This window comes from Triturus cristatus, chromosome 4_2 (genome assembly GCF_964204655.1).
Source record: "Triturus cristatus chromosome 4_2, aTriCri1.1, whole genome shotgun sequence".
In the NCBI taxonomy this organism is placed as follows: Eukaryota; Metazoa; Chordata; class Amphibia; order Caudata; family Salamandridae; genus Triturus; species Triturus cristatus.
The window spans coordinates 755,038,266-755,063,010 of NC_140586.1; positions in this window are offsets into that span (position 1 = coordinate 755,038,266).

Here is a 24,745-nt window from a genome sequence, read left to right on the forward strand (position 1 = left end):
GCGCAGAGGAAGGGGGTTATCAAAAAGGATGTATGACCATGTATGGGATGAAAGGAGGTGTTGGTCAGGCGCGGGATGTGGTTCCATGGCAGGGTCGCGCAGAAGGAGAGGGTTTATGGCCCATGTATGAGAGAGCGGGGGTGGCCGGCGTGCGGGGGATGTTTGCAGCGCCTGAGGGACGCGCTAGCGATCGGCAATGAGACCATGGTGCCTAAAATGGCCGTCGCGCGTTTTCTGCGTGTGGCGCTTGGGGAGAGACAAGATGGAGCAGATAATGTTCAGATACGAACTAAATTTCCATAGTCCTCCCTTTTAACATATCTCGCCAGATTGTTTAGTTCGGATCTATCCCCATAATACCACATACTTCTACTTCGTACAGGGCTTTCATTCGTTCTGCTTCAAAGTTCAGAGTCTTAGGGCAGATGTTGTTTGTGAAAACATAAAGGTGGCAAGCACTGAATCTCCAGACAACACCCACACAGTATCACAATTGGTATCATGATAAATGTAAACAACCTCCACCCCCAACTTTTAATAGTGTCCCAAAACCAACTCCCAAGCGACCATCCTTCTTGCTCCTGATGAACCTCCGCGGAAAGTCTGTGGAGGTGTTCAATCGCCTTGTAGACTGAGGGTGAGTTATCCGGTACGTAGGTACAACAGCTGGACCCAATGATGCGGCATGCTCCTCCACGATCAGCCAGAACCACGTCTAGAACGAGGCGGTTCTGAAGAGCTACCAGGCGGACGGCCTGAAGCTCAGCGGTGTTGTTGGTGAGGATGCCGGCTGTAATGTTCATTGTGGTTTCGACTGCCTGGGTTAGGTGCCGGATGGCACGGCTGTTTGCCATTGGACCCCACAGTGGAACAAGTCCCTTTACTGCATCCATGAACTGTGCTCCAGTGGAGTCGGCTTGTACAATGTCCTTTGCACGTTTCTGCCGGTGATGGTTTGCTGGAGCCACATATGTTGGAGGGAGGATAAAAGCGATGTAGCAGGTGCCTCCCCAACCTTTCGGAAGCCAGGTGTAGGCCTTAGTACCACAGACGAAGTACATATCTGGGGAGGTAACAAAGGAGGGTGGGTCAACTGAGTCCAATGTTCGGGTGATGAGACAGGAACTGTGGCCTACCGGCTGTGTTCCTAGGCCTTCGAGGCACACCAGACCTGTGATGTTGACGACGGATAGGGCCACTGTTAGGGTGGCGGCCGTTCGTTTCCGGAGGTAAGAGAAGGTGGGTCTGGCTGGGTTGTTGAACACCTGCATTTCAACTCGCTCCTTGGCAGGGATGTCCATATGGAAAGAGGTGTTTGATCTCAGAGGACAAAAGGGGGCAGAGGTTTTTCCAGTTTGGTTCAGCCAGAACCCATGATAGAAGTGCGACACAGTTTTGCCGGAAATGGCATTGTCCTTGTAACTTTCTTGCAGGAGGATTAGCCAAGCGAGGCAAGAGCCATGGACAGAGAAGGGCGAAGGGATGAAAGGGATAGAATGTCCAGTGGCATGTGGTAGCAATCCACAGATCCAGCAGTTAGTGGCATTGGCGGCAAGATTGTGTTGGTGGAGCAGTTGCACAAAAGAGTTATTCCAGAACTCCTTACATCTTTCTCGGAGTTGGGGTGAAAGAGAAATCAGATGGTGTTCTTTCATGGTGGTGGGTTGAGCAGTGGTCAGCAATGTCTTATGAGCGGGTGCGTTTTCTTCCATGATTCAGAAAGTGACCATGAGAAGGAGGCAAAGGAGAAGGGTAATAAAAAGTGCAATAGTCTTTGAGCTGTGCATTTTGTCAGTCTTTGGGTTTTTGTAGTGGATCTTCGGACGTCCGGTTGCTTCCATCATCTTCATGTCGGGCGCTTCCATCACCTTCAAGGGACTCGGTAGCGGGCAGAACCACAGGCTTTGTTTAGTTTCTCTCCTGGAGGCCTTTGAGGTGACTAGGCTACCGCTCTGAGATTTCAACTTTAGTTCGTGGTCTGCTTAGCCGAAGTTCCCTCCTTTCGTCGTAGGTTATACCCTTCTTTGGATGGCACAGTGGGATCGGGATGTTCAGTCAATTCAAGTGTCTCTGTATTCGGGTAGCAGCTCAGGGATGGTCGGTCTTTGTCCAGAAGTTCCTCTTGGGCGGTGATGTTGTCGGTGGTCGTCAGGGTCGATGATACCTTCTTGCAGTGGTGTGCATGCAGCCAATTACGTTTCCCCTCCACTCGAAGAGCTGTTCGGGTGGTGATCAGGACTTGCAGGGGGCCCGTCCACCGGGGCTCCAGACTCTTGGTGCGCTGGAAGTTGCGCACTAGGACAAAGTCACCGGGTTGGATGTCGTGTCCGGGGCCCCTGGAAGCATCGGGAATGGCTTGCAGCACCTGCTGATGGATAACAGACAACGTTTTAGTTAGATTGTACAGATAGTCAGACATGAGGACGTCCGGGACGTCGTGAATGGATGCTGGTTTTGGTGCAGTCCAAAGGTTCATGGGTCGCCCGAAGACGACCTCGTAGGGGGTTAAGTGGTGTTTGGTAGGAGTGGAACGCATTGATAGCAATGCTAGTGGGAGGGCGTCTGGCCATTTCAGTCCTGTGGTGGCAACTATTTTGGCTAGTTTGAGTTTCAATGTGGCATTATGTCGCTCAACCAAGCCTGCAGATTGGGGGTGGAAGACCGCATGAAACTTCTGTTTTACACCCAACCCTTTTAAGATGAGTTGGATAACTTCGGCTACGAAGTGGGGGCCGTTGTCGCTCCACAAAATTCGACAAAGGCCGTAACAGGGGAAGAATTCTTTCAGTAGTACTTTTGCGGTAGTCATAGCAGTGTTGTCGCGGGTTGGGTAGGCTTCCACCCATTTCCTGAAGGCGCACACAACGACAAGCACGTACTTCAGGGTTTGGCACCTTTCTAACTGAATGTAGTCCATCTGTAGGACCTCAAAGGGGTGACTAGGAACCCCAAACCCTCCCCGGGGTACAGCAGTTCCTTTACCAGGGTTGTGTTGGAGGCATATCAGACATTGTTGGACTAGGCGTTTAGCTGAGTCTGGGATTTTGTCGTTGTGCCAGACTTTGGAGATGAGTTCAATCATGGGGGCAGACCCTATGTGTGCGGGGGAGTGTGTCTTGGTCCGCATGGGAATCAGGTATGAGTCAGGTAGCAACCATTTGTTTGTGTCTCTAGTTCGCCAGCAACCTTCATCGTCTTTCAATCCCACCCGTGTCCATTCAGTCAATTCGTGTGGTGAGCTGGCCAATTGTATGTCTCTAATGGTTTCCCTAGCATCCTTCCATTTTTCAGTTTGTGATCTGGTCACATACATGCGTGTTGTTGACCTATTCTCGGCTGTGGTTTGGGCCGTGATGTCAGCCAGCGCATTTCCCTGTCCTATAATGTCCGTCACCTTTTTGTGTGCCTGGCATTTGATCACAGCTAGCCGTGTGGGGAGGAGGACTGCTTCGGTCAGAGCGAAGACTAGATCTCCATGTAGGATGGATGTGCCATGGGAAGTCAGGAATCCCCTCTCCCTCCATAGGAGCCCAAAGTGGTGAACCACCCCGAAGGCGTACAGGCTGTCGGTGTAAATGTTTGCGGTTGTCCCCGCTGCTAGGATGCATGCTCTTGTGAGAGCAATCAGTTCAGCCGCCTGTGCGGATCGCTGTGTGATGCGGGCTGTCTCAACAACTGTTCGGGCCGTGGTGACTGCATAGGCGGCTGAAGTGGTGCCGTCAGGGAGCTTGATGCATGAGCAATCTACCCACAGCTCTCCGTCAGGATCTGGGAAGGCAGTATCTCGGAGGTCAACCCTACTCTTGGTCTGTTCATCGGTGAGGGTCACACAGTCATGTATAGGGGACGCATTGGGGTCATTGTTAGGGAGAGGTAGCAGAGTGGCTGGGTTCAGAGTGGTGCATCGTTTCAACGTGATGTGGGGTGCAAGCAGAGTCAGTTCATAACCAGTCAGTCGTGCGCTAGTCAGGTGTTGAGTCTTAGTCTGGTTCAGGAGGGTGCCAACTGCATGGGGTACCAGCACGGTGAGGGGGTTTGAAAGCACGATCCCCTCACTTTGTCGGATAGAGACAGCAGCGGCGGCTACCGCTCGAAGGCAGGCGGGCAAAGCTCTGGCTACAGGGTCAAGAGTGGCAGAGAAGTAGGCACAAGGGCGTTGCTTGGGACCTATGGACTGGGTTAGAACAGACAACGCGCATCCCTCTCTTTCGTGGGTGAAGAGGGAGAAAGGTTTAGTGTAGTCTGGGGTTCCTAGGACTGGTGCTGAGCAAAGGGCGTCTCGTAATTTTTTGAAGGAGGATTGGCATTCGGGTGTCCAGGGGAGGGGGAAGGGGACATCTTTAGCCAACAGGGAAAGCAGAGGTTTTACAATAAGACTGAAGTTTGGCAACCACTGTCGACAGAAGGAGGTGAGGACTACCAGAGACCGCACTTGCTTCTGAGTTTTGGGAACAGGGGTTTCTAGGATGGTCTGAATTCGGTCAGGTGTAAGCTTCCTCCCATCTTTGGATAGGAGATGGCCTAGGTATTTCACTTGGGGTTGGCAGAATTGCAACTTCTTCCTGGAGACCTTGTGACCGTTCTCCGCGAGGAAGTGGAGGAGGTGGATGGTGGCTGTGACAGCAAGCGGAGTGGTGTCGGCCGCCAAAAGAATATCATCGACGTACTGTATTAACACCACTCCGTCCGGTAGTTGAACTGCATCCAGTTGTCTCTTGAGGGCTTGGCTATATATGCTGGGACTCTCAGTGTAGCCTTGTGGTGCCCTACAAAATCTGTATGAACGGGCTTTTAAGGTGAAGCCGAAAAGGTAGCGGCTGTCTGGGTGGATGGGGATGGAAAAGAATGCGTTCTTGAGATCAATAACGGTAAAGGTAGTGGCAGTGGACGGAATCAGGGTGAGGATGGTGGTGATATCTGAGACTACGGGGTACTGAGGTATGACTACTTTGTTAACCTCTCGTAAGTCGACAATGAAGCGGTATGCTTTCTCATCTCCCTCGCCTTGCTTCTTAACAATGGGTAGGATAGGGCTGTTGCAAACATTACTAACTACTTCTTCTACCACTCCTGCATTGACTAGGGACTGGATGATTTCCACCAACGCCTTCTCGCCTTCGGGCGATATCCGATACTGTGGAAGCTTTGAGAGCACTGCGTCCGGCCGGACAGTTATGTGTACAGGGTCGATCACCATGCGTCCTACGTCTGAGTCGGTTTTAGCCCATAGATGTGTGGGTAACGTGTCAAGTAGGGACAGGTCAGCATCGGTTATGGAGGGCATACGTCGTGCGAGACAAGGCCTGAACAGATCTGGGTTATCGTGCAGTATGACTCGAACTCCGTCTGGGGAACATCTGATGGTAGCCCGGAAATGTTTTAGTAAATCAAGACCCATAATGGCGTCGGGGGTGTTGGAGGAGAGCAGAAATGTCGTGTCAGTGGTGTTATTTTCCAAGTCAAAGGAGATTGGTGCGGACAAGGGATTAGTGGAGGGCGTTCCATCAAAGCCTATTGAGGTTACATGTGAGCCAGACAAGGGTGCCCTTGGGATCAGCCGTTTAGATAGCGCACTACGTGTCACCCCAGTATCTACCAAAAATGGAGACTTTGTGCCCAGGACCTTAGCAGTGACGTAAGGACCTTGCTGGTCAACACGGAGTTCGACTGGATCCCTCCCTTGCCCCTGGCGGTCCTATGCAAAGTCATGGGCGTTTTCGTAGTCGGACTGCTGGCACTGGTTCTGTCGGGGGCGGTCGAAGGTGTTTGGTCTGTCCGGCCTGTCGTTGGTGGTGTCGTTCGTGTACCCTCGTCCCTGTGCTCTATTTCTGGGGCTGTTTGCTATGTCTCTTGTGTCCCTATTCTTGTTCATATCCAGAAGGACCGGGCACTGGGATTTCCAGTGTCCGAACCCTTTACAGAACGCACACTGATTCTCGTCTAAGTCCCTGTGTCCAATGTAGGGTGTGGGTGCATGATCTCTAGGGGGTAGTTTTCTAGGAGCAGTCGGTTGGTAGTTTCCCTTGGGAGGTTCCCTTCCTATGGTCACCCCTTGCAACTGTGCGATCATAACCCTTTCCTTCAGCTCCTTTTTCTTTCTCTCGGACGCCCTATCGTTCTCATTCTTTTGGTGTTCGTAGTACTGGGCCATCTGGAGGATAGCTGCGGGTTTGGAGGCTGCCCAACTACTCCTGCTGGTCTGTAACTTCTGGGAGACTTCCTGTGACAGACCCTTCACATAATTCTGGACAAAGAGGTGATGTCCGGTTGCAGTGGTCATGTCCTGGCCACTATAATCGGAAAACACTGTCTCGAATCGAGAGAAGTATTCGGATACATCCTCCTGGGGTTTCTGGCAGCAAGCCGTCACTATCGACCAGTCTACCTTCCTTTCTGGGATTAGGGTCTTTAATTTCTGAACAATCTTGTCTGGGAGTTCCAATATGGCCTTTAGAGGTTTCTGTCCAGGTTCTCGCTGCTTGTCTATGGTATCGAGTTGTACCCAGGTATATCCGAACGGCTCAGCGTGGTCGACTTTCCGGATTTGCTTCCACACATCAGCCGGCAGACATAACCCGAAGAACAAATCGATATCCGCCAAGGTCATTATAGTTGAACCTAAGGCCGTACCTAGTTCTGTGTAAAAGGCAGTCGGGTTCTTTCTTAAGTCGGGTAGGCTTTTTCTAAAGGTCAGGATGTCTTGTTGGTCCCATGGCTGATAGACCCAGTTATATACAACCCTTCCCTTCGCATCTTGGTGGTTGATATCATCGTGTGTTCCCTGACCTCGTGGGGGGACCCAGTAAGGAGCGGCTTCCTTGATGGGCATCATGGTATCAGCTTTTCCTGCCTGGGGTTCAGTCGTTATGGGGGTTTCTGTCTTGGTCGTCTGCCTGTGTTCTTTAAGATGTCGGAAGACTTCGAGTGTACGTGTGAAGAGGTCCGTCACATCGCCCTCTCCCTCTTCCCCAATATCAACCTTTCTATACAAGGTTGCTAAGCCTTCGGGACCTTTATCCTGGTACCTATCCTCATAGGCATTCAGAGTGTGATAACAAAGTCGTACGACTTAGTGTCGTCTGTGGTTGTCGGCATACGAGTTATACATATCTGTCACATATTCCTCACTTTCCTTCCGTTCTACTAGTGTTCTCACTACCTTATCGATTCCGGCTCGTTCACCCTTTGTTAGCCGATTCATTCTGGCGGAATCTTTCTTTCTCGTCTCAGGGTCATCTAACGTTATTGCTAACGTTGTGTTCAGTACAAGAGGCTCGGCCGGCGCGGAGGCCGTGAGGACCGAGGCCCTGGTACTGCTTTCGCTTGCGTTCGGGGGTTGTGGGTGCTGCACTATAGGTTGGGAGGGAGCGTATGGAGTGGGCATGTAGATGATCGGAGGACCTAATAGCAATTCATCGTTCGCCCGTTGCTTGGAAGGCAACTCAGGGTAGAGCGTAGAGGGGGTCCTAACAGGGCACTGGCCTGACGTTTCAGAATTTTGTTTTTCTTTAGCTTCCTTTCTCTCCTTTATTTCTTCCTCTAACTTTCTAGCGGCAAGGTGAGCTGCCTTTCGTAGTTCTTTTTCTGCCTTTACTTCTTCTCTCTTTTTCCGTTGCGTTGTTTCTTTGCGCCACATGCCAATACTGTCGAGCATAGTGGGCGTCGTTTTATTGCTACGTAGAGCTATTTCTAGCGTTTCTATTTTATAGTCATCAAAGGATCCCATCAGTGGCCACTGACTTTCGGAGTCCTTCTTTGTATATTTATGCCATAGTTTGCTTTAAGCTACAGCGACTAGTCCATATTTAGTAAACATGTCCTTATTAGGGGTGCCTTCCAGTGGAGCCGGATGGTTCATCTCTAATAAGCGGTCCGGGCAGAACAACTACTACTCAGTGGGGAGAAGATAGGCATGACGGGTTACAACGGGGACAAAAGTCTGCACTACCTATCTTTTCACTGCTTGCAAAGACTAGACAGAATATCTCTATTCCACGTTATTTGTAAGCAGAGAATACCTCCAAAGAACCAATATCGAACAACCAGTGTTCGGACAATCAAACAATCAATGGTGAGAAAGAGATAGGCATGACGGGTTACAACGGGGGACAAAAGTCCGCGTTACCTATCCTTCACTATCTGCAAAGACTAGACAGAATATTTCTATTCTACATTATTTGCAAACAGAGAATATCTCAAAAAGCACTATTCGTCAAAAACAATCAATGTTCGGACAATCAATCAGTGGGGAGAATAATAGGCACGACGGGTTACAACGGGGGACAAAAGTCCGCGTTACCTACCCTTCACTATCTGCAAAGGGAGAGAGAGTGTTTCTACTCTTCCCCGTTTGTAGGCAGCGAATATCTCAAAAAGAACAATCAAATAAGCAATACTAGTATTTTCAATCAATCAATCAATCGTTTCGCAATTTGTCGTGTTACGCGACCTTACCCGTACCGCATGGACAGTTTCTCGTCTTCCGCCTCCAGCGCCCGATCGTCCTCTACTCTCCGTATTTGCCGCGGCACTCCTGATGGTTCCCAGTCAGGACCGTAGATCACTTGAGAGAGGTCTGCTCGGAACCAGTGAAGTTCGGATGATCGGCTGCCAGACGAGGGTCTATCGGGCAGGAGCTCTTCCCGATCGTTGCAGTCGTTCACTCTGTCGTCGGGACCTCTCCCGTTGGATCCACGTGTCGCTGATGGGCCCCACGTTTGGGACGCCAATTGTTAAATGGTAGCGGCAGTTTCAGTCGATAACCTTTCAAGTATTGCCCGGCGGTAATCGCCTCTTATACCATTCGATGATTAACCAACAAAAGAGGCAGGCGCCGGAGACTGGAAGGCAGGAAACAAGTTTTATTCCGTCGGAGCAGAACACATCAGATCGGACAGCAAGGTATCGTCTCGAGGTGCTCTAACCACATCTCTGAGGCCTGGCCTCTTATACACAGGTTTATTGCTTTATTACCGGTTTATCGTACATGGCACATTCTTGAGATTGCTTTGATACATGAAAGAACATCCTCGGAATCCCCGGCTCGGATCCGCTCCCACACATAACTACAGTGGAAGTCCCCACCCCACCCACAGTAGGAGATGGCTATCACACAGCTGGACATTCCGCCAATTCCTGGGGGTGTGTGTGACTGGTCGGGTCTCAGGGGGTGGGGGTCTTGATCTACTGTAATCCCTTTGATGTGAGGTGTTTCCTTTACAGTAGGGGCAATAAACTGCATCCGCAGGGCTAGGTGATGGCCTGGGATCGGTTCGGACAATCGGGCGCAGAGGAAGGGGGTTATCAAAAAGGATGTATGACCATGTATGGGATGAAAGGAGGTGTTGGTCAGGCGCGGGATGTGGTTCCATGGCAGGGTCGCGCAGAAGGAGAGGGTTTATGGCCCATGTATGAGAGAGCGGGGGTGGCCGGCGTGCGGGGGATGTTTGCAGCGCCTGAGGGACGCGCTAGCGATCGGCAATGAGACCATGGTGCCTAAAATGGCCGTCGCGCGTTTTCTGCGTGTGGCGCTTGGGGAGAGACAAGATGGAGCAGATAATGTTCAGATACGAACTAAATTTCCATAGTCCTCCCTTTTAACATATCTCGCCAGATTGTTTAGTTCGGATCTATCCCCATAATACCACATACTTCTACTTCGTACAGGGCTTTCATTCGTTCTGCTTCAAAGTTCAGAGTCTTAGGGCAGATGTTGTTTGTGAAAACATAAAGGTGGCAAGCACTGAATCTCCAGACAACACCCACACAGTATCACAATTGGTATCATGATAAATGTAAACAACCTCCACCCCCAACTTTTAATAGTGTCCCAAAACCAACTCCCAAGCGACCATCCTTCTTGCTCCTGATGAACCTCCGCGGAAAGTCTGTGGAGGTGTTCAATCGCCTTGTAGACTGAGGGTGAGTTATCCGGTACGTAGGTACAACAGCTGGACCCAATGATGCGGCATGCTCCTCCACGATCAGCCAGAACCACGTCTAGAACGAGGCGGTTCTGAAGAGCTACCAGGCGGACGGCCTGAAGCTCAGCGGTGTTGTTGGTGAGGATGCCGGCTGTAATGTTCATTGTGGTTTCGACTGCCTGGGTTAGGTGCCGGATGGCACGGCTGTTTGCCATTGGACCCCACAGTGGAACAAGTCCCTTTACTGCATCCATGAACTGTGCTCCAGTGGAGTCGGCTTGTACAATGTCCTTTGCACGTTTCTGCCGGTGATGGTTTGCTGGAGCCACATATGTTGGAGGGAGGATAAAAGCGATGTAGCAGGTGCCTCCCCAACCTTTCGGAAGCCAGGTGTAGGCCTTAGTACCACAGACGAAGTACATATCTGGGGAGGTAACAAAGGAGGGTGGGTCAACTGAGTCCAATGTTCGGGTGATGAGACAGGAACTGTGGCCTACCGGCTGTGTTCCTAGGCCTTCGAGGCACACCAGACCTGTGATGTTGACGACGGATAGGGCCACTGTTAGGGTGGCGGCCGTTCGTTTCCGGAGGTAAGAGAAGGTGGGTCTGGCTGGGTTGTTGAACACCTGCATTTCAACTCGCTCCTTGGCAGGGATGTCCATATGGAAAGAGGTGTTTGATCTCAGAGGACAAAAGGGGGCAGAGGTTTTTCCAGTTTGGTTCAGCCAGAACCCATGATAGAAGTGCGACACAGTTTTGCCGGAAATGGCATTGTCCTTGTAACTTTCTTGCAGGAGGATTAGCCAAGCGAGGCAAGAGCCATGGACAGAGAAGGGCGAAGGGATGAAAGGGATAGAATGTCCAGTGGCATGTGGTAGCAATCCACAGATCCAGCAGTTAGTGGCATTGGCGGCAAGATTGTGTTGGTGGAGCAGTTGCACAAAAGAGTTATTCCAGAACTCCTTACGTCTTTCTCGGAGTTGGGGTGAAAGAGAAATCAGATGGTGTTCTTTCATGGTGGTGGGTTGAGCAGTGGTCAGCAATGTCTTATGAGCGGGTGCGTTTTCTTCCATGATTCAGAAAGTGACCATGAGAAGGAGGCAAAGGAGAAGGGTAATAAAAAGTGCAATAGTCTTTGAGCTGTGCATTTTGTCAGTCTTTGGGTTTTTGTAGTGGATCTTCGGACGTCTGGTTGCTTCCATCATCTTCATGTCGGGCGCTTCCATCACCTTCAAGGGACTCGGTAGCGGGCAGAACCACAGGCTTTGTTTAGTTTCTCTCCTGGAGGCCTTTGAGGTGACTAGGCTACCGCTCTGAGATTTCAACTTTAGTTCGTGGTCTGCTTAGCCGAAGTTCCCTCCTTTCGTCGTAGGTTATACCCTTCTTTGGATGGCACAGTGGGATCGGGATGTTCAGTCAATTCAAGTGTCTCTGTATTCGGGTAGCAGCTCAGGGATGGTCGGTCTTTGTCCAGAAGTTCCTCTTGGGCGGTGATGTTGTCGGTGGTCGTCAGGGTCGATGATACCTTCTTGCAGTGGTGTGCATGCAGCCAATTACGTTTCCCCTCCACTCGAAGAGCTGTTCGGGTGGTGATCAGGACTTGCAGGGGGCCCGTCCACCGGGGCTCCAGACTCTTGGTGCGCTGGAAGTTGCGCACTAGGACAAAGTCACCGGGTTGGATGTCGTGTCCGGGGCCCCTGGAAGCATCGGGAATGGCTTGCAGCACCTGCTGATGGATAACAGACAACGTTTTAGTTAGATTGTACAGATAGTCAGACATGAGGACGTCCGGGACGTCGTGAATGGATGCTGGTTTTGGTGCAGTCCAAAGGTTCATGGGTCGCCCGAAGACGACCTCGTAGGGGGTTAAGTGGTGTTTGGTAGGAGTGGAACGCATTGATAGCAATGCTAGTGGGAGGGCGTCTGGCCATTTCAGTCCTGTGGTGGCAACTATTTTGGCTAGTTTGAGTTTCAATGTGGCATTATGTCGCTCAACCAAGCCTGCAGATTGGGGGTGGAAGACCGCATGAAACTTCTGTTTTACACCCAACCCTTTTAAGATGAGTTGGATAACTTCGGCTACGAAGTGGGGGCCGTTGTCGACAAAGGCCGTAACAGGGGAAGAATTCTTTCAGTAGTACTTTTGCGGTAGTCATAGCAGTGTTGTCGCGGGTTGGGTAGGCTTCCACCCATTTGCTGAAGGCGCACACAACGACAAGCACGTACTTCAGGGTTTGGCACCTTTCTAACTGAATGTAGTCCATCTGTAGGACCTCAAAGGGGTGACTAGGAACCCCAAACCCTCCCCGGGGTACAGCAGTTCCTTTACCAGGGTTGTGTTGGAGGCATATCAGACATTGTTGGACTAGGCGTTTAGCTGAGTCTGGGATTTTGTCGTTGTGCCAGACTTTGGAGATGAGTTCAATCATGGGGGCAGACCCTATGTGTGCGGGGGAGTGTGTCTTGGTCCGCATGGGAATCAGGTATGAGTCAGGTAGCAACCATTTGTTTGTGTCTCTAGTTCGCCAGCAACCTTCATCGTCTTTCAATCCCACCCGTGTCCATTCAGTCAATTCGTGTGGTGAGCTGGCCAATTGTATGTCTCTAATGGTTTCCCTAGCATCCTTCCATTTTTCAGTTTGTGATCTGGTCACGTACATGCGTGTTGTTGACCTATTCTCGGCTGTGGTTTGGGCCGTGATGTCAGCCAGCGCATTTCCCTGTCCTATAATGTCCGTCACCTTTTTGTGTGCCTGGCATTTGATCACAGCTAGCCGTGTGGGGAGGAGGACTGCTTCGGTCAGAGCGAAGACTAGATCTCCATGTAGGATGGATGTGCCATGGGAAGTCAGGAATCCCCTCTCCCTCCATAGGAGCCCAAAGTGGTGAACCACCCCGAAGGCGTACAGGCTGTCGGTGTAAATGTTTGCGGTTGTCCCCGCTGCTAGGATGCATGCTCTTGTGAGAGCAATCAGTTCAGCCGCCTGTGCGGATCGCTGTGTGATGCGGGCTGTCTCAACAACTGTTCGGGCCGTGGTGACTGCATAGGCGGCTGAAGTGGTGCCGTCAGGGAGCTTGATGCATGAGCAATCTACCCACAGCTCTCCGTCAGGATCTGGGAAGGCAGTATCTCGGAGGTCAACCCTACTCTTGGTCTGTTCATCGGTGAGGGTCACACAGTCATGTATAGGGGACGCATTGGGGTCATTGTTAGGGAGAGGTAGCAGAGTGGCTGGGTTCAGAGTGGTGCATCGTTTCAACGTGATGTGGGGTGCAAGCAGAGTCAGTTCATAACCAGTCAGTCGTGCGCTAGTCAGGTGTTGAGTCTTAGTCTGGTTCAGGAGGGTGCCAACTGCATGGGGTACCAGCACGGTGAGGGGGTTTGAAAGCACGATCCCCTCACTTTGTCGGATAGAGACAGCAGCGGCGGCTACCGCTCGAAGGCAGGCGGGCAAAGCTCTGGCTACAGGGTCAAGAGTGGCAGAGAAGTAGGCACAAGGGCGTTGCTTGGGACCTATGGACTGGGTTAGAACAGACAACGCGCATCCCTCTCTTTCGTGGGTGAAGAGGGAGAAAGGTTTAGTGTAGTCTGGGGTTCCTAGGACTGGTGCTGAGCAAAGGGCGTCTCGTAATTTTTTGAAGGAGGATTGGCATTCGGGTGTCCAGGGGAGGGGGAAGGGGACATCTTTAGCCAACAGGGAAAGCAGAGGTTTTACAATAAGACTGAAGTTTGGCAACCACTGTCGACAGAAGGAGGTGAGGACTACCAGAGACCGCACTTGCTTCTGAGTTTTGGGAACAGGGGTTTCTAGGATGGTCTGAATTCGGTCAGGTGTAAGCTTCCTCCCATCTTTGGATAGGAGATGGCCTAGGTATTTCACTTGGGGTTGCCAGAATTGCAACTTCTTCCTGGAGACCTTGTGACCGTTCTCCGCGAGGAAGTGGAGGAGGTGGATGGTGGCTGTGACAGCAAGCGGAGTGGTGTCGGCCGCCAAAAGAATATCATCGACGTACTGTATTAACACCACTCCGTCCGGTAGTTGAACTGCATCCAGTTGTCTCTTGAGGGCTTGGCTATATATGCTGGGACTCTCAGTGTAGCCTTGTGGTGCCCTACAAAATCTGTATGAACGGGCTTTTAAGGTGAAGCCGAAAAGGTAGCGGCTGTCTGGGTGGATGGGGATGGAAAAAAATGCGTTCTTGAGATCAATAACGGTAAAGGTAGTGGCAGTGGACGGAATCAGGGTGAGGATGGTGGTGATATCTGAGACTACGGGGTACTGAGGTATGACTACTTTGTTAACCTCTCGTAAGTCGACAATGAAGCGGTATGCTTTCTCATCTCCCTCGCCTTGCTTCTTAACAATGGGTAGGATAGGGCTGTTGCAAACATTACTAACTACTTCTTCTACCACTCCTGCATTGACTAGGGACTGGATGATTTCCACCAACGCCTTCCCGCCTTCGGGCGATATCCGATACTGTGGAAGCTTTGAGAGCACTGCGTCCGGCCGGACAGTTATGTGTACAGGGTCGATCACCATGCGTCCTACGTCTGAGTCGGTTTTAGCCCATAGATGTGTGGGTAACGTGTCAAGTAGGGACAGGTCAGCATCGGTTATGGAGGGCATACGTCGTGCGAGACAAGGCCTGAACAGATCTGGGTTATCGTGCAGTATGACTCGAACTCCGTCTGGGGAACATCTGATGGTAGCCCGGAAATGTTTTAGTAAATCAAGACCCATAATGGCGTCGGGGGTGTTGGAGGAGAGCAGAAATGTCGTGTCAGTGGTGTTATTTTCCAAGTCAAAGGAGATTGGTGCGGACAAGGGATTAGTGGAGGGCGTTCCATCAAAGCCTATTGAGGTTACATGTGAGCCAGACAAGGGTGCCCTTGGGATCAGCCGTTTAGATAGCGCACTACGTGTCGCCCCAGTATCTACCAAAAATGGAGACTTTGTGCCCAGGACCTTAGCAGTGACGTAAGGACCTTGCTGGTCAACACGGAGTTCGACTGGATCCCTCCCTTGCCCCTGGCGGTCCTATGCAAAGTCATGGGCGTTTTCGTAGTCGGACTGCTGGCACTGGTTCTGTCGGGGGCGGTCGAAGGTGTTTGGTCTGTCCGGCCTGTCGTTGGTGGTGTCGTTCGTGTACCCTCGTCCCTGTCCTCTATTTCTGGGGCTGTTTGCTATGTCTCTTGTGTCCCTATTCTTGTTCATATCCAGAAGGACCGGGCACTGGGATTTCCAGTGTCCGAACCCTTTACAGAACGCACACTGATTCTCGTCTAAGTCCCTGTGTCCAATGTAGGGTGTGGGTGCATGATCTCTAGGGGGTAGTTTTCTAGGAGCAGTCGGTTGGTAGTTTCCCTTGGGAGGTTCCCTTCCTATGGTCACCCCTTGCAACTGTGCGATCATAACCCTTTCCTTCAGCTCCTTTTTCTTTCTCTCGGACGCCCTATCGTTCTCATTCTTTTGGTGTTCGTAGTACTGGGCCATCTGGAGGATAGCTGCGGGTTTGGAGGCTGCCCAACTACTCCTGCTGGTCTGTAACTTCTGGGAGACTTCCTGTGACAGACCCTTCACATAATTCTGGACAAAGAGGTGATGTCCGGTTGCAGTGGTCATGTCCTGGCCACTATAATCGGAAAACACTGTCTCGAATCGAGAGAAGTATTCGGATACATCCTCCTGGGGTTTCTGGCAGCAAGCCGTCACTATCGACCAGTCTACCTTCCTTTCTGGGATTAGGGTCTTTAATTTCTGAACAATCTTGTCTGGGAGTTCCAATATGGCCTTTAGAGGTTTCTGTCCAGGTTCTCGCTGCTTGTCTATGGTATCGAGTTGTACCCAGGTATATCCGAACGGCTCAGCGTGGTCGACTTTCCGGATTTGCTTCCACACATCAGCCGGCAGACATAACCCGAAGAACAAATCGATATCCGCCAAGGTCATTATAGTTGAACCTAAGGCCGTACCTAGTTCTGTGTAAAAGGCAGTCGGGTTCTTTCTTAAGTCGGGTAGGCTTTTTCTAAAGGTCAGGATGTCTTGTTGGTCCCATGGCTGATAGACCCAGTTATATACAACCCTTCCCTTCGCATCTTGGTGGTTGATATCATCGTGTGTTCCCTGACCTCGTGGGGGGACCCAGTAAGGAGCGGCTTCCTTGATGGGGATCATGGTATCAGCTTTTCCTGCCTGGGGTTCAGTCGTTATGGGGGTTTCTGTCTTGGTCGTCTGCCTGTGTTCTTTAAGATGTCGGAAGACTTCGAGTGTACGTGTGAAGAGGTCCGTCACATCGCCCTCTCCCTCTTCCCCAATATCAACCTTTCTATACAAGGTTGCTAAGCCTTCGGGACCTTTATCCTGGTACCTATCCTCATAGGCATTCAGAGTGTGATAACAAAGTCGTACGACTTAGTGTCGTCTGTGGTTGTCGGCATACGAGTTATACATATCTGTCACATATTCCTCACTTTCCTTCCGTACTACTAGTGTTCTCACTACCTTATCGATTCCGGCTCGTTCACCCTTTGTTAGCCGATTCATTCTGGCAGAATCTTTCTTTCTCGTCTCAGGGTCATCTAACGTTATTGCTAACGTTGTGTTCAGTACAAGAGGCTCAGCCGGCGCGGAGGCCGTGAGGACCGAGGCCCTGGTACTGCTTTCGCTTGCGTTCGGGGGTTGTGGGTGCTGCACTATAGGTTGGGAGGGAGCGTATGGAGGGGGCATGTAGATGATCGGAGGACCTAATAGCAATTCATCGTTCGCCCGTTGCTTGGAAGGCAACTCAGGGTAGAGCGTAGAGGGGGTCCTAACAGGGAACTGGCCTGACGTTTCAGAATTTTGTTTTTCTTTAGCTTCCTTTCTCTCCTTTATTTCTTCCTCTAACTTTCTAGCGGCAAGGTGAGCTGCCTTTCGTAGTTCTTTTTCTGCCTTTACTTCTTCTCTCTTTTTCCGTTGCGTTGTTTCTTTGCGCCACATGCCAATACTGTCGAGCATAGTGGGCGTCGTTTTATTGCTACGTAGAGCTATTTCTAGCGTTTCTATTTTATAGTCATCAAAGGATCCCATCAGTGGCCACTGACTTTCGGAGTCCTTCTTTGTATATTTATGCCATAGTTTGCTATAAGCTACAGCGACTAGTCCATATTTAGTAAACATGTCCTTATTAGGGGTGCCTTCCAGTGGAGCCAGATGGTTCATCTCTAATAAGCGGTCCGGGCAGAACCAACTACTACTCAGTGGGGAGAAGATAGGCATGACGGGTTACAACGGGGACAAAAGTCTGCACCACCTATCTTTTCACTGCTTGCAAAGACTAGACAGAATATCTCTATTCCACGTTATTTGTAAGCAGAGAATACCTCCAAAGAACCAATATCGAACAACCAGTGTTCGGACAATCAAACAATCAATGGTGAGATAGAGATAGGCATGACGGGTTACAACGGGGGACAAAAGTCCGCGTTACCTATCCTTCACTATCTGCAAAGACTAGACAGAATATTTCTATTCTACATTATTTGCAAACAGAGAATATCTCAAAAAGCACTATTCGTCAAAAACAATCAATGTTCGGACAATCAATCAGTGGGGAGAATAATAGGCACGACGGGTTACAACGGGGGACAAAAGTCCGCGTTACCTACCCTTCACTATCTGCAAAGGGAGAGAGAGTGTTTCTACTCTTCCCCGTTTGTAGGCAGCGAATATCTCAAAAAGAACAATCAAATAAGCAATACTAGTATTTTCAATCAATCAATCAATCGTTTCGCGATTTGTCGTGTTACGCGACCTTACCCGTACCGCATGGACAGTTTCTCGTCTTCCGCCTCCAGCGCCCGATCGTCCTCTACTCTCCGTATTTGCCGCGGCACTCCTGATGGTTCCCAGTCAGGACCGTAGATCACTTGAGAGAGGTCTGCTCGGAACCAGTGAAGTTCGGATGATCGGCTGCCAGACGAGGGTCTATCGGGCAGGAGCTCTTCCCGATCGTTGCAGTCGTTCACTCTGTCGTCGGGACCTCTCCCGTTGGATCCACGTGTCGCTGATGGGCCCCACGTTTGGGACGCCAATTGTTAAATGGTAGCGGCAGTTTCAGTCGATAACCTTTCAAGTATTGCCCGGCGGTAATCGCCTCTTATACCATTCGATGATTAACCAACAAAAGAGGCAGGCGCCGGAGACTGGAAGGCAGGAAACAAGTTTTATTCCGTCGGAGCAGAACACATCAGATCGGACAGCAAGGTATCGTCTCGAGGTGCTCTAACCACATCTCTGAGGCCTGGCCTCTTATACACAGGTTTATTGCTTTATTACCGGTTTATCGTACATGGCACATTCTTGAGATTGCTTTGATACATGAAAGAACATCCTCGGAATCCCCGGCTCGGATCCGCTCCCACACATAACTACAGTGGAAGTCCCCACCCCACCCACAGTAGGAGATGGCTATCACACAGCTGGACATTCTGCCAATTCCTGGGGGTGTGTGTGACTGGTCGGGTCTCAGGGGGTGGGGGTCTTGATCTACTGTAATCCCTTTGATGTGAGGTGTTTCCTTTACAGTAGGGGCAATAAACTGCATCCGCAGGGCTAGGTGATGGCCTGGGATCGGTTCGGACAATCGGGCGCAGAGGAAGGGGGTTATCAAAAAGGATGTATGACCATGTATGGGATGAAAGGAGGTGTTGGTCAGGCGCGGGATGTGGTTCCATGGCAGGGTCGCGCAGAAGGAGAGGGTTTATGGCCCATGTATGAGAGAGCGGGGGTGGCCGGCGTGCGGGGGATGTTTGCAGCGCCTGAGGGACGCGCTAGCGATCGGCAATGAGACCATGGTGCCTAAAATGGCCGTCGCGCGTTTTCTGCGTGTGGCGCTTGGGGAGAGACAAGATGGAGCAGATAATGTTCAGATACGAACTAAATTTCCATAGTCCTCCCTTTTAACATATCTCGCCAGATTGTTTAGTTCGGATCTATCCCCATAATACCACATACTTCTACTTCGTACAGGGCTTTCATTCGTTCTGCTTCAAAGTTCAGAGTCTTAGGGCAGATGTTGTTTGTGAAAACATAAAGGTGGCAAGCACTGAATCTCCAGACAACACCCACACAGTATCACAATTGGTATCATGATAAATGTAAACAACCTCCACCCCCAACTTTTAATAGTGTCCCAAAACCAACTCCCAAGCGACCATCCTTCTTGCTCCTGATGAACCTCCGCGGAAAGTCTGTGGAGGTGTTCAATCGCCTTGTAGACTGAGGGTGAGTTATCCGGTACGTAGGTACAACAGCTGGACCCAATGATGCGGCATGCTCCTCCACGATCAGCCAGAACCACGTCTAGAACGAGGCGGTTCTGAAGAGCTACCAGGCGGACGGCCTGAAGCTCAGCGGTGTTGTTGGTGAGGATGCCGGCTGTAATGTTCATTGTGGTTTCGACTGCCTGGGTTAGGTGCCGGATGGCACGGCTGTTTGCCATTGGACCCCACAGTGGAACAAGTCCCTTTACTGCATCCATGAACTGTGCTCCAGTGGAGTCGGCTTGTACAATGTCCTTTGCACGTTTCTGCCGGTGATGGTTTGCTGGAGCCACATATGTTGGAGGGAGGATAAAAGCGATGTAGCAGGTGCCTCCCCAACCTTTCGGAAGCCAGGTGTAGGCCTTAGTACCACAGACGAAGTACATATCTGGGGAGGTAACAAAGGAGGGTGGGTCAACTGAGTCCAATGTTCGGGTGATGAGACAGGAACTGTGGCCTACCGGCTGTGTTCCTAGGCCTTCGAGGCACACCAGACCTGTGATGTTGACGACGGATAGGGCCACTGTTAGGGTGGCGGCCGTTCGTTTCCGGAGGTAAGAGAAGGTGGGTCTGGCTGGGTTGTTGAACACCTGCATTTCAACTCGCTCCTTGGCAGGGATGTCCATATGGAAAGAGGTGTTTGATCTCAGAGGACAAAAGGGGGCAGAGGTTTTTCCAGTTTGGTTCAGCCAGAACCCATGATAGAAGTGCGACACAGTTTTGCCGGAAATGGCATTGTCCTTGTAACTTTCTTGCAGGAGGATTAGCCAAGCGAGGCAAGAGCCATGGACAGAGAAGGGCGAAGGGATGAAAGGGATAGAATGTCCAGTGGCATGTGGTAGCAATCCACAGATCCAGCAGTTAGTGGCATTGGCGGCAAGATTGTGTTGGTGGAGCAGTTGCACAAAAGAGTTATTCCAGAACTCCTTACGTCTTTCTCGGAGTTGGGGTGAAAGAGAAATCAGATGGTGTTCTTTCATGGTGGTGGGTTGAGCAGTGGTCAGCAATGTCTTATGAGCGGGTGCGTTTTCTTCCATGATTCAGAAAGTGACCATGAGAAGGAGGCAAAGGAGAAGGGTAATAAAAAGTGCAATAGTCTTTGAGCTGTGCATTTTGTCAGTCTTTGGGTTTTTGTAGTGGATCTTCGGACGTCCGGTTGCTTCCATCATCTTCATGTCGGGCGCTTCCATCACCTTCAAGGGACTCGGTAGCGGGCAGAACCACAGGCTTTGTTTAGTTTCTCTCCTGGAGGCCTTTGAGGTGACTAGGCTACCGCTCTGAGATTTCAACTTTAGTTCGTGGTCTGCTTAGCCGAAGTTCCCTCCTTTCGTCGTAGGTTATACCCTTCTTTGGATGGCACAGTGGGATCGGGATGTTCAGTCAATTCAAGTGTCTCTGTATTCGGGTAGCAGCTCAGGGATGGTCGGTCTTTGTCCAGAAGTTCCTCTTGGGCGGTGATGTTGTCGGTGGTCGTCAGGGTCGATGATACCTTCTTGCAGTGGTGTGCATGCAGCCAATTACGTTTCCCCTCCACTCGAAGAGCTGTTCGGGTGGTGATCAGGACTTGCAGGGGGCCCGTCCACCGGGGCTCCAGACTCTTGGTGCGCTGGAAGTTGCGCACTAGGACAAAGTCACCGGGTTGGATGTCGTGTCCGGGGCCCCTGGAAGCATCGGGAATGGCTTGCAGCACCTGCTGATGGATAACAGACAACGTTTTAGTTAGATTGTACAGATAGTCAGACATGAGGACGTCCGGGACGTCGTGAATGGATGCTGGTTTTGGTGCAGTCCAAAGGTTCATGGGTCGCCCGAAGACGACCTCGTAGGGGGTTAAGTGGTGTTTGGTAGGAGTGGAACGCATTGATAGCAATGCTAGTGGGAGGGCGTCTGGCCATTTCAGTCCTGTGGTGGCAACTATTTTGGCTAGTTTGAGTTTCAATGTGGCATTATGTCGCTCAACCAAGCCTGCAGATTGGGGGTGGAAGACCGCATGAAACTTCTGTTTTACACCCAACCCTTTTAAGATGAGTTGGATAACTTCGGCTACGAAGTGGGGGCCGTTGTCGCTCCACAAAATTCGACAAAGGCCGTAACAGGGGAAGAATTCTTTCAGTAGTACTTTTGCGGTAGTCATAGCAGTGTTGTCGCGGGTTGGGTAGGCTTCCACCCATTTCCTGAAGGCGCACACAACGACAAGCATGTACTTCAGGGTTTGGCACCTTTCTAACTGAATGTAGTCCATCTGTAGGACCTCAAAGGGGTGACTAGGAACCCCAAACCCTCCCCGGGGTACAGCAGTTCCTTTACCAGGGTTGTGTTGGAGGCATATCAGACATTGTTGGACTAGGCGTTTAGCTGAGTCTGGGATTTTGTCGTTGTGCCAGACTTTGGAGATGAGTTCAATCATGGGGGCAGACCCTATGTGTGCGGGGGAGTGTGTCTTGGTCCGCATGGGAATCAGGTATGAGTCAGGTAGCAACCATTTGTTTGTGTCTCTAGTTCGCCAGCAACCTTCATCGTCTTTCAATCCCACCCGTGTCCATTCAGTCAATTCGTGTGGTGAGCTGGCCAATTGTATGTCTCTAATGGTTTCCCTAGCATCCTTCCATTTTTCAGTTTGTGATCTGGTCACATACATGCGTGTTGTTGACCTATTCTCGGCTGTGGTTTGGGCCGTGATGTCAGCCAGCGCATTTCCCTGTCCTATAATGTCCGTCACCTTTTTGTGTGCCTGGCATTTGATCACAGCTAGCCGTGTGGGGAGGAGGACTGCTTCGGTCAGAGCGAAGACTAGATCTCCATGTAGGATGGATGTGCCATGGGAAGTCAGGAATCCCCTCTCCCTCCATAGGAGCCCAAAGTGGTGAACCACCCCGAAGGCGTACAGGCTGTCGGTGTAAATGTTTGCGGTTGTCCCCGCTGCTAGGATGCATGCTCTTGTGAGAGCAATCAGTTCAGCCGCCTGTGCGGATCGCTGTGTGATGCGGGCTGTCTCAACAACTGTTCGGGCCGTGGTGACTGCATAGGCGGCTGAAGTGGTGCCGTCAGGGAGCTTGATGCATGAGCAATCTACCCACAGCTCTCCGTCAGGATCTGGGAAGGCAGTATCTCGGAGGTCAACCCTACTCTTGGTCTGTTCATCGGTGAGGGTCACACAGTCATGTATAGGGGACGCATTGGGGTCATTGTTAGGGAGAGGTAGCAGAGTGGCTGGGTTCAGAGTGGTGCATCGTTTCAACGTGATGTGGGGTGCAAGCAGAGTCAGTTCATAACCAGTCAGTCGTGCGCTAGTCAGGTGTTGAGTCTTAGTCTGGTTCAGGAGGGTGCCAACTGCATGGGGTACCAGCACGGTGAGGGGGTTTGAAAGCACGATCCCCTCACTTTGTCGGATAGAGACAGCAGCGGCGGCTACCGCTCGAAGGCAGGCGGGCAAAGCTCTGGCTACAGGGTCAAGAGTGGCAGAGAAGTAGGCACAAGGGCGTTGCTTGGGACCTATGGACTGGGTTAGAACAGACAACGCGCATCCCTCTCTTTCGTGGGTGAAGAGGGAGAAAGGTTTAGTGTAGTCTGGGGTTCCTAGGACTGGTGCTGAGCAAAGGGCGTCTCGTAATTTTTTGAAGGAGGATTGGCATTCGGGTGTCCAGGGGAGGGGGAAGGGGACATCTTTAGCCAACAGGGAAAGCAGAGGTTTTACAATAAGACTGAAGTTTGGCAACCACTGTCGACAGAAGGAGGTGAGGACTACCAGAGACCGCACTTGCTTCTGAGTTTTGGGAACAGGGGTTTCTAGGATGGTCTGAATTCGGTCAGGTGTAAGCTTCCTCCCATCTTTGGATAGGAGATGGCCTAGGTATTTCACTTGGGGTTGGCAGAATTGCAACTTCTTCCTGGAGACCTTGTGACCGTTCTCCGCGAGGAAGTGGAGGAGGTGGATGGTGGCTGTGACAGCAAGCGGAGTGGTGTCGGCCGCCAAAAGAATATCATCGACGTACTGTATTAACACCACTCCGTCCGGTAGTTGAACTGCATCCAGTTGTCTCTTGAGGGCTTGGCTATATATGCTGGGACTCTCAGTGTAGCCTTGTGGTGCCCTACAAAATCTGTATGAACGGGCTTTTAAGGTGAAGCCGAAAAGGTAGCGGCTGTCTGGGTGGATGGGGATGGAAAAGAATGCGTTCTTGAGATCAATAACGGTAAAGGTAGTGGCAGTGGACGGAATCAGGGTGAGGATGGTGGTGATATCTGAGACTACGGGGTACTGAGGTATGACTACTTTGTTAACCTCTCGTAAGTCGACAATGAAGCGGTATGCTTTCTCATCTCCCTCGCCTTGCTTCTTAACAATGGGTAGGATAGGGCTGTTGCAAACATTACTAACTACTTCTTCTACCACTCCTGCATTGACTAGGGACTGGATGATTTCCACCAACGCCTTCTCGCCTTCGGGCGATATCCGATACTGTGGAAGCTTTGAGAGCACTGCGTCCGGCCGGACAGTTATGTGTACAGGGTCGATCACCATGCGTCCTACGTCTGAGTCGGTTTTAGCCCATAGATGTGTGGGTAACGTGTCAAGTAGGGACAGGTCAGCATCGGTTATGGAGGGCATACGTCGTGCGAGACAAGGCCTGAACAGATCTGGGTTATCGTGCAGTATGACTCGAACTCCGTCTGGGGAACATCTGATGGTAGCCCGGAAATGTTTTAGTAAATCAAGACCCATAATGGCGTCGGGGGTGTTGGAGGAGAGCAGAAATGTCGTGTCAGTGGTGTTATTTTCCAAGTCAAAGGAGATTGGTGCGGACAAGGGATTAGTGGAGGGCGTTCCATCAAAGCCTATTGAGGTTACATGTGAGCCAGACAAGGGTGCCCTTGGGATCAGCCGTTTAGATAGCGCACTACGTGTCACCCCAGTATCTACCAAAAATGGAGACTTTGTGCCCAGGACCTTAGCAGTGACGTAAGGACCTTGCTGGTCAACACGGAGTTCGACTGGATCCCTCCCTTGCCCCTGGCGGTCCTATGCAAAGTCATGGGCGTTTTCGTAGTCGGACTGCTGGCACTGGTTCTGTCGGGGGCGGTCGAAGGTGTTTGGTCTGTCCGGCCTGTCGTTGGTGGTGTCGTTCGTGTACCCTCGTCCCTGTGCTCTATTTCTGGGGCTGTTTGCTATGTCTCTTGTGTCCCTATTCTTGTTCATATCCAGAAGGACCGGGCACTGGGATTTCCAGTGTCCGAACCCTTTACAGAACGCACACTGATTCTCGTCTAAGTCCCTGTGTCCAATGTAGGGTGTGGGTGCATGATCTCTAGGGGGTAGTTTTCTAGGAGCAGTCGGTTGGTAGTTTCCCTTGGGAGGTTCCCTTCCTATGGTCACCCCTTGCAACTGTGCGATCATAACCCTTTCCTTCAGCTCCTTTTTCTTTCTCTCGGACGCCCTATCGTTCTCATTCTTTTGGTGTTCGTAGTACTGGGCCATCTGGAGGATAGCTGCGGGTTTGGAGGCTGCCCAACTACT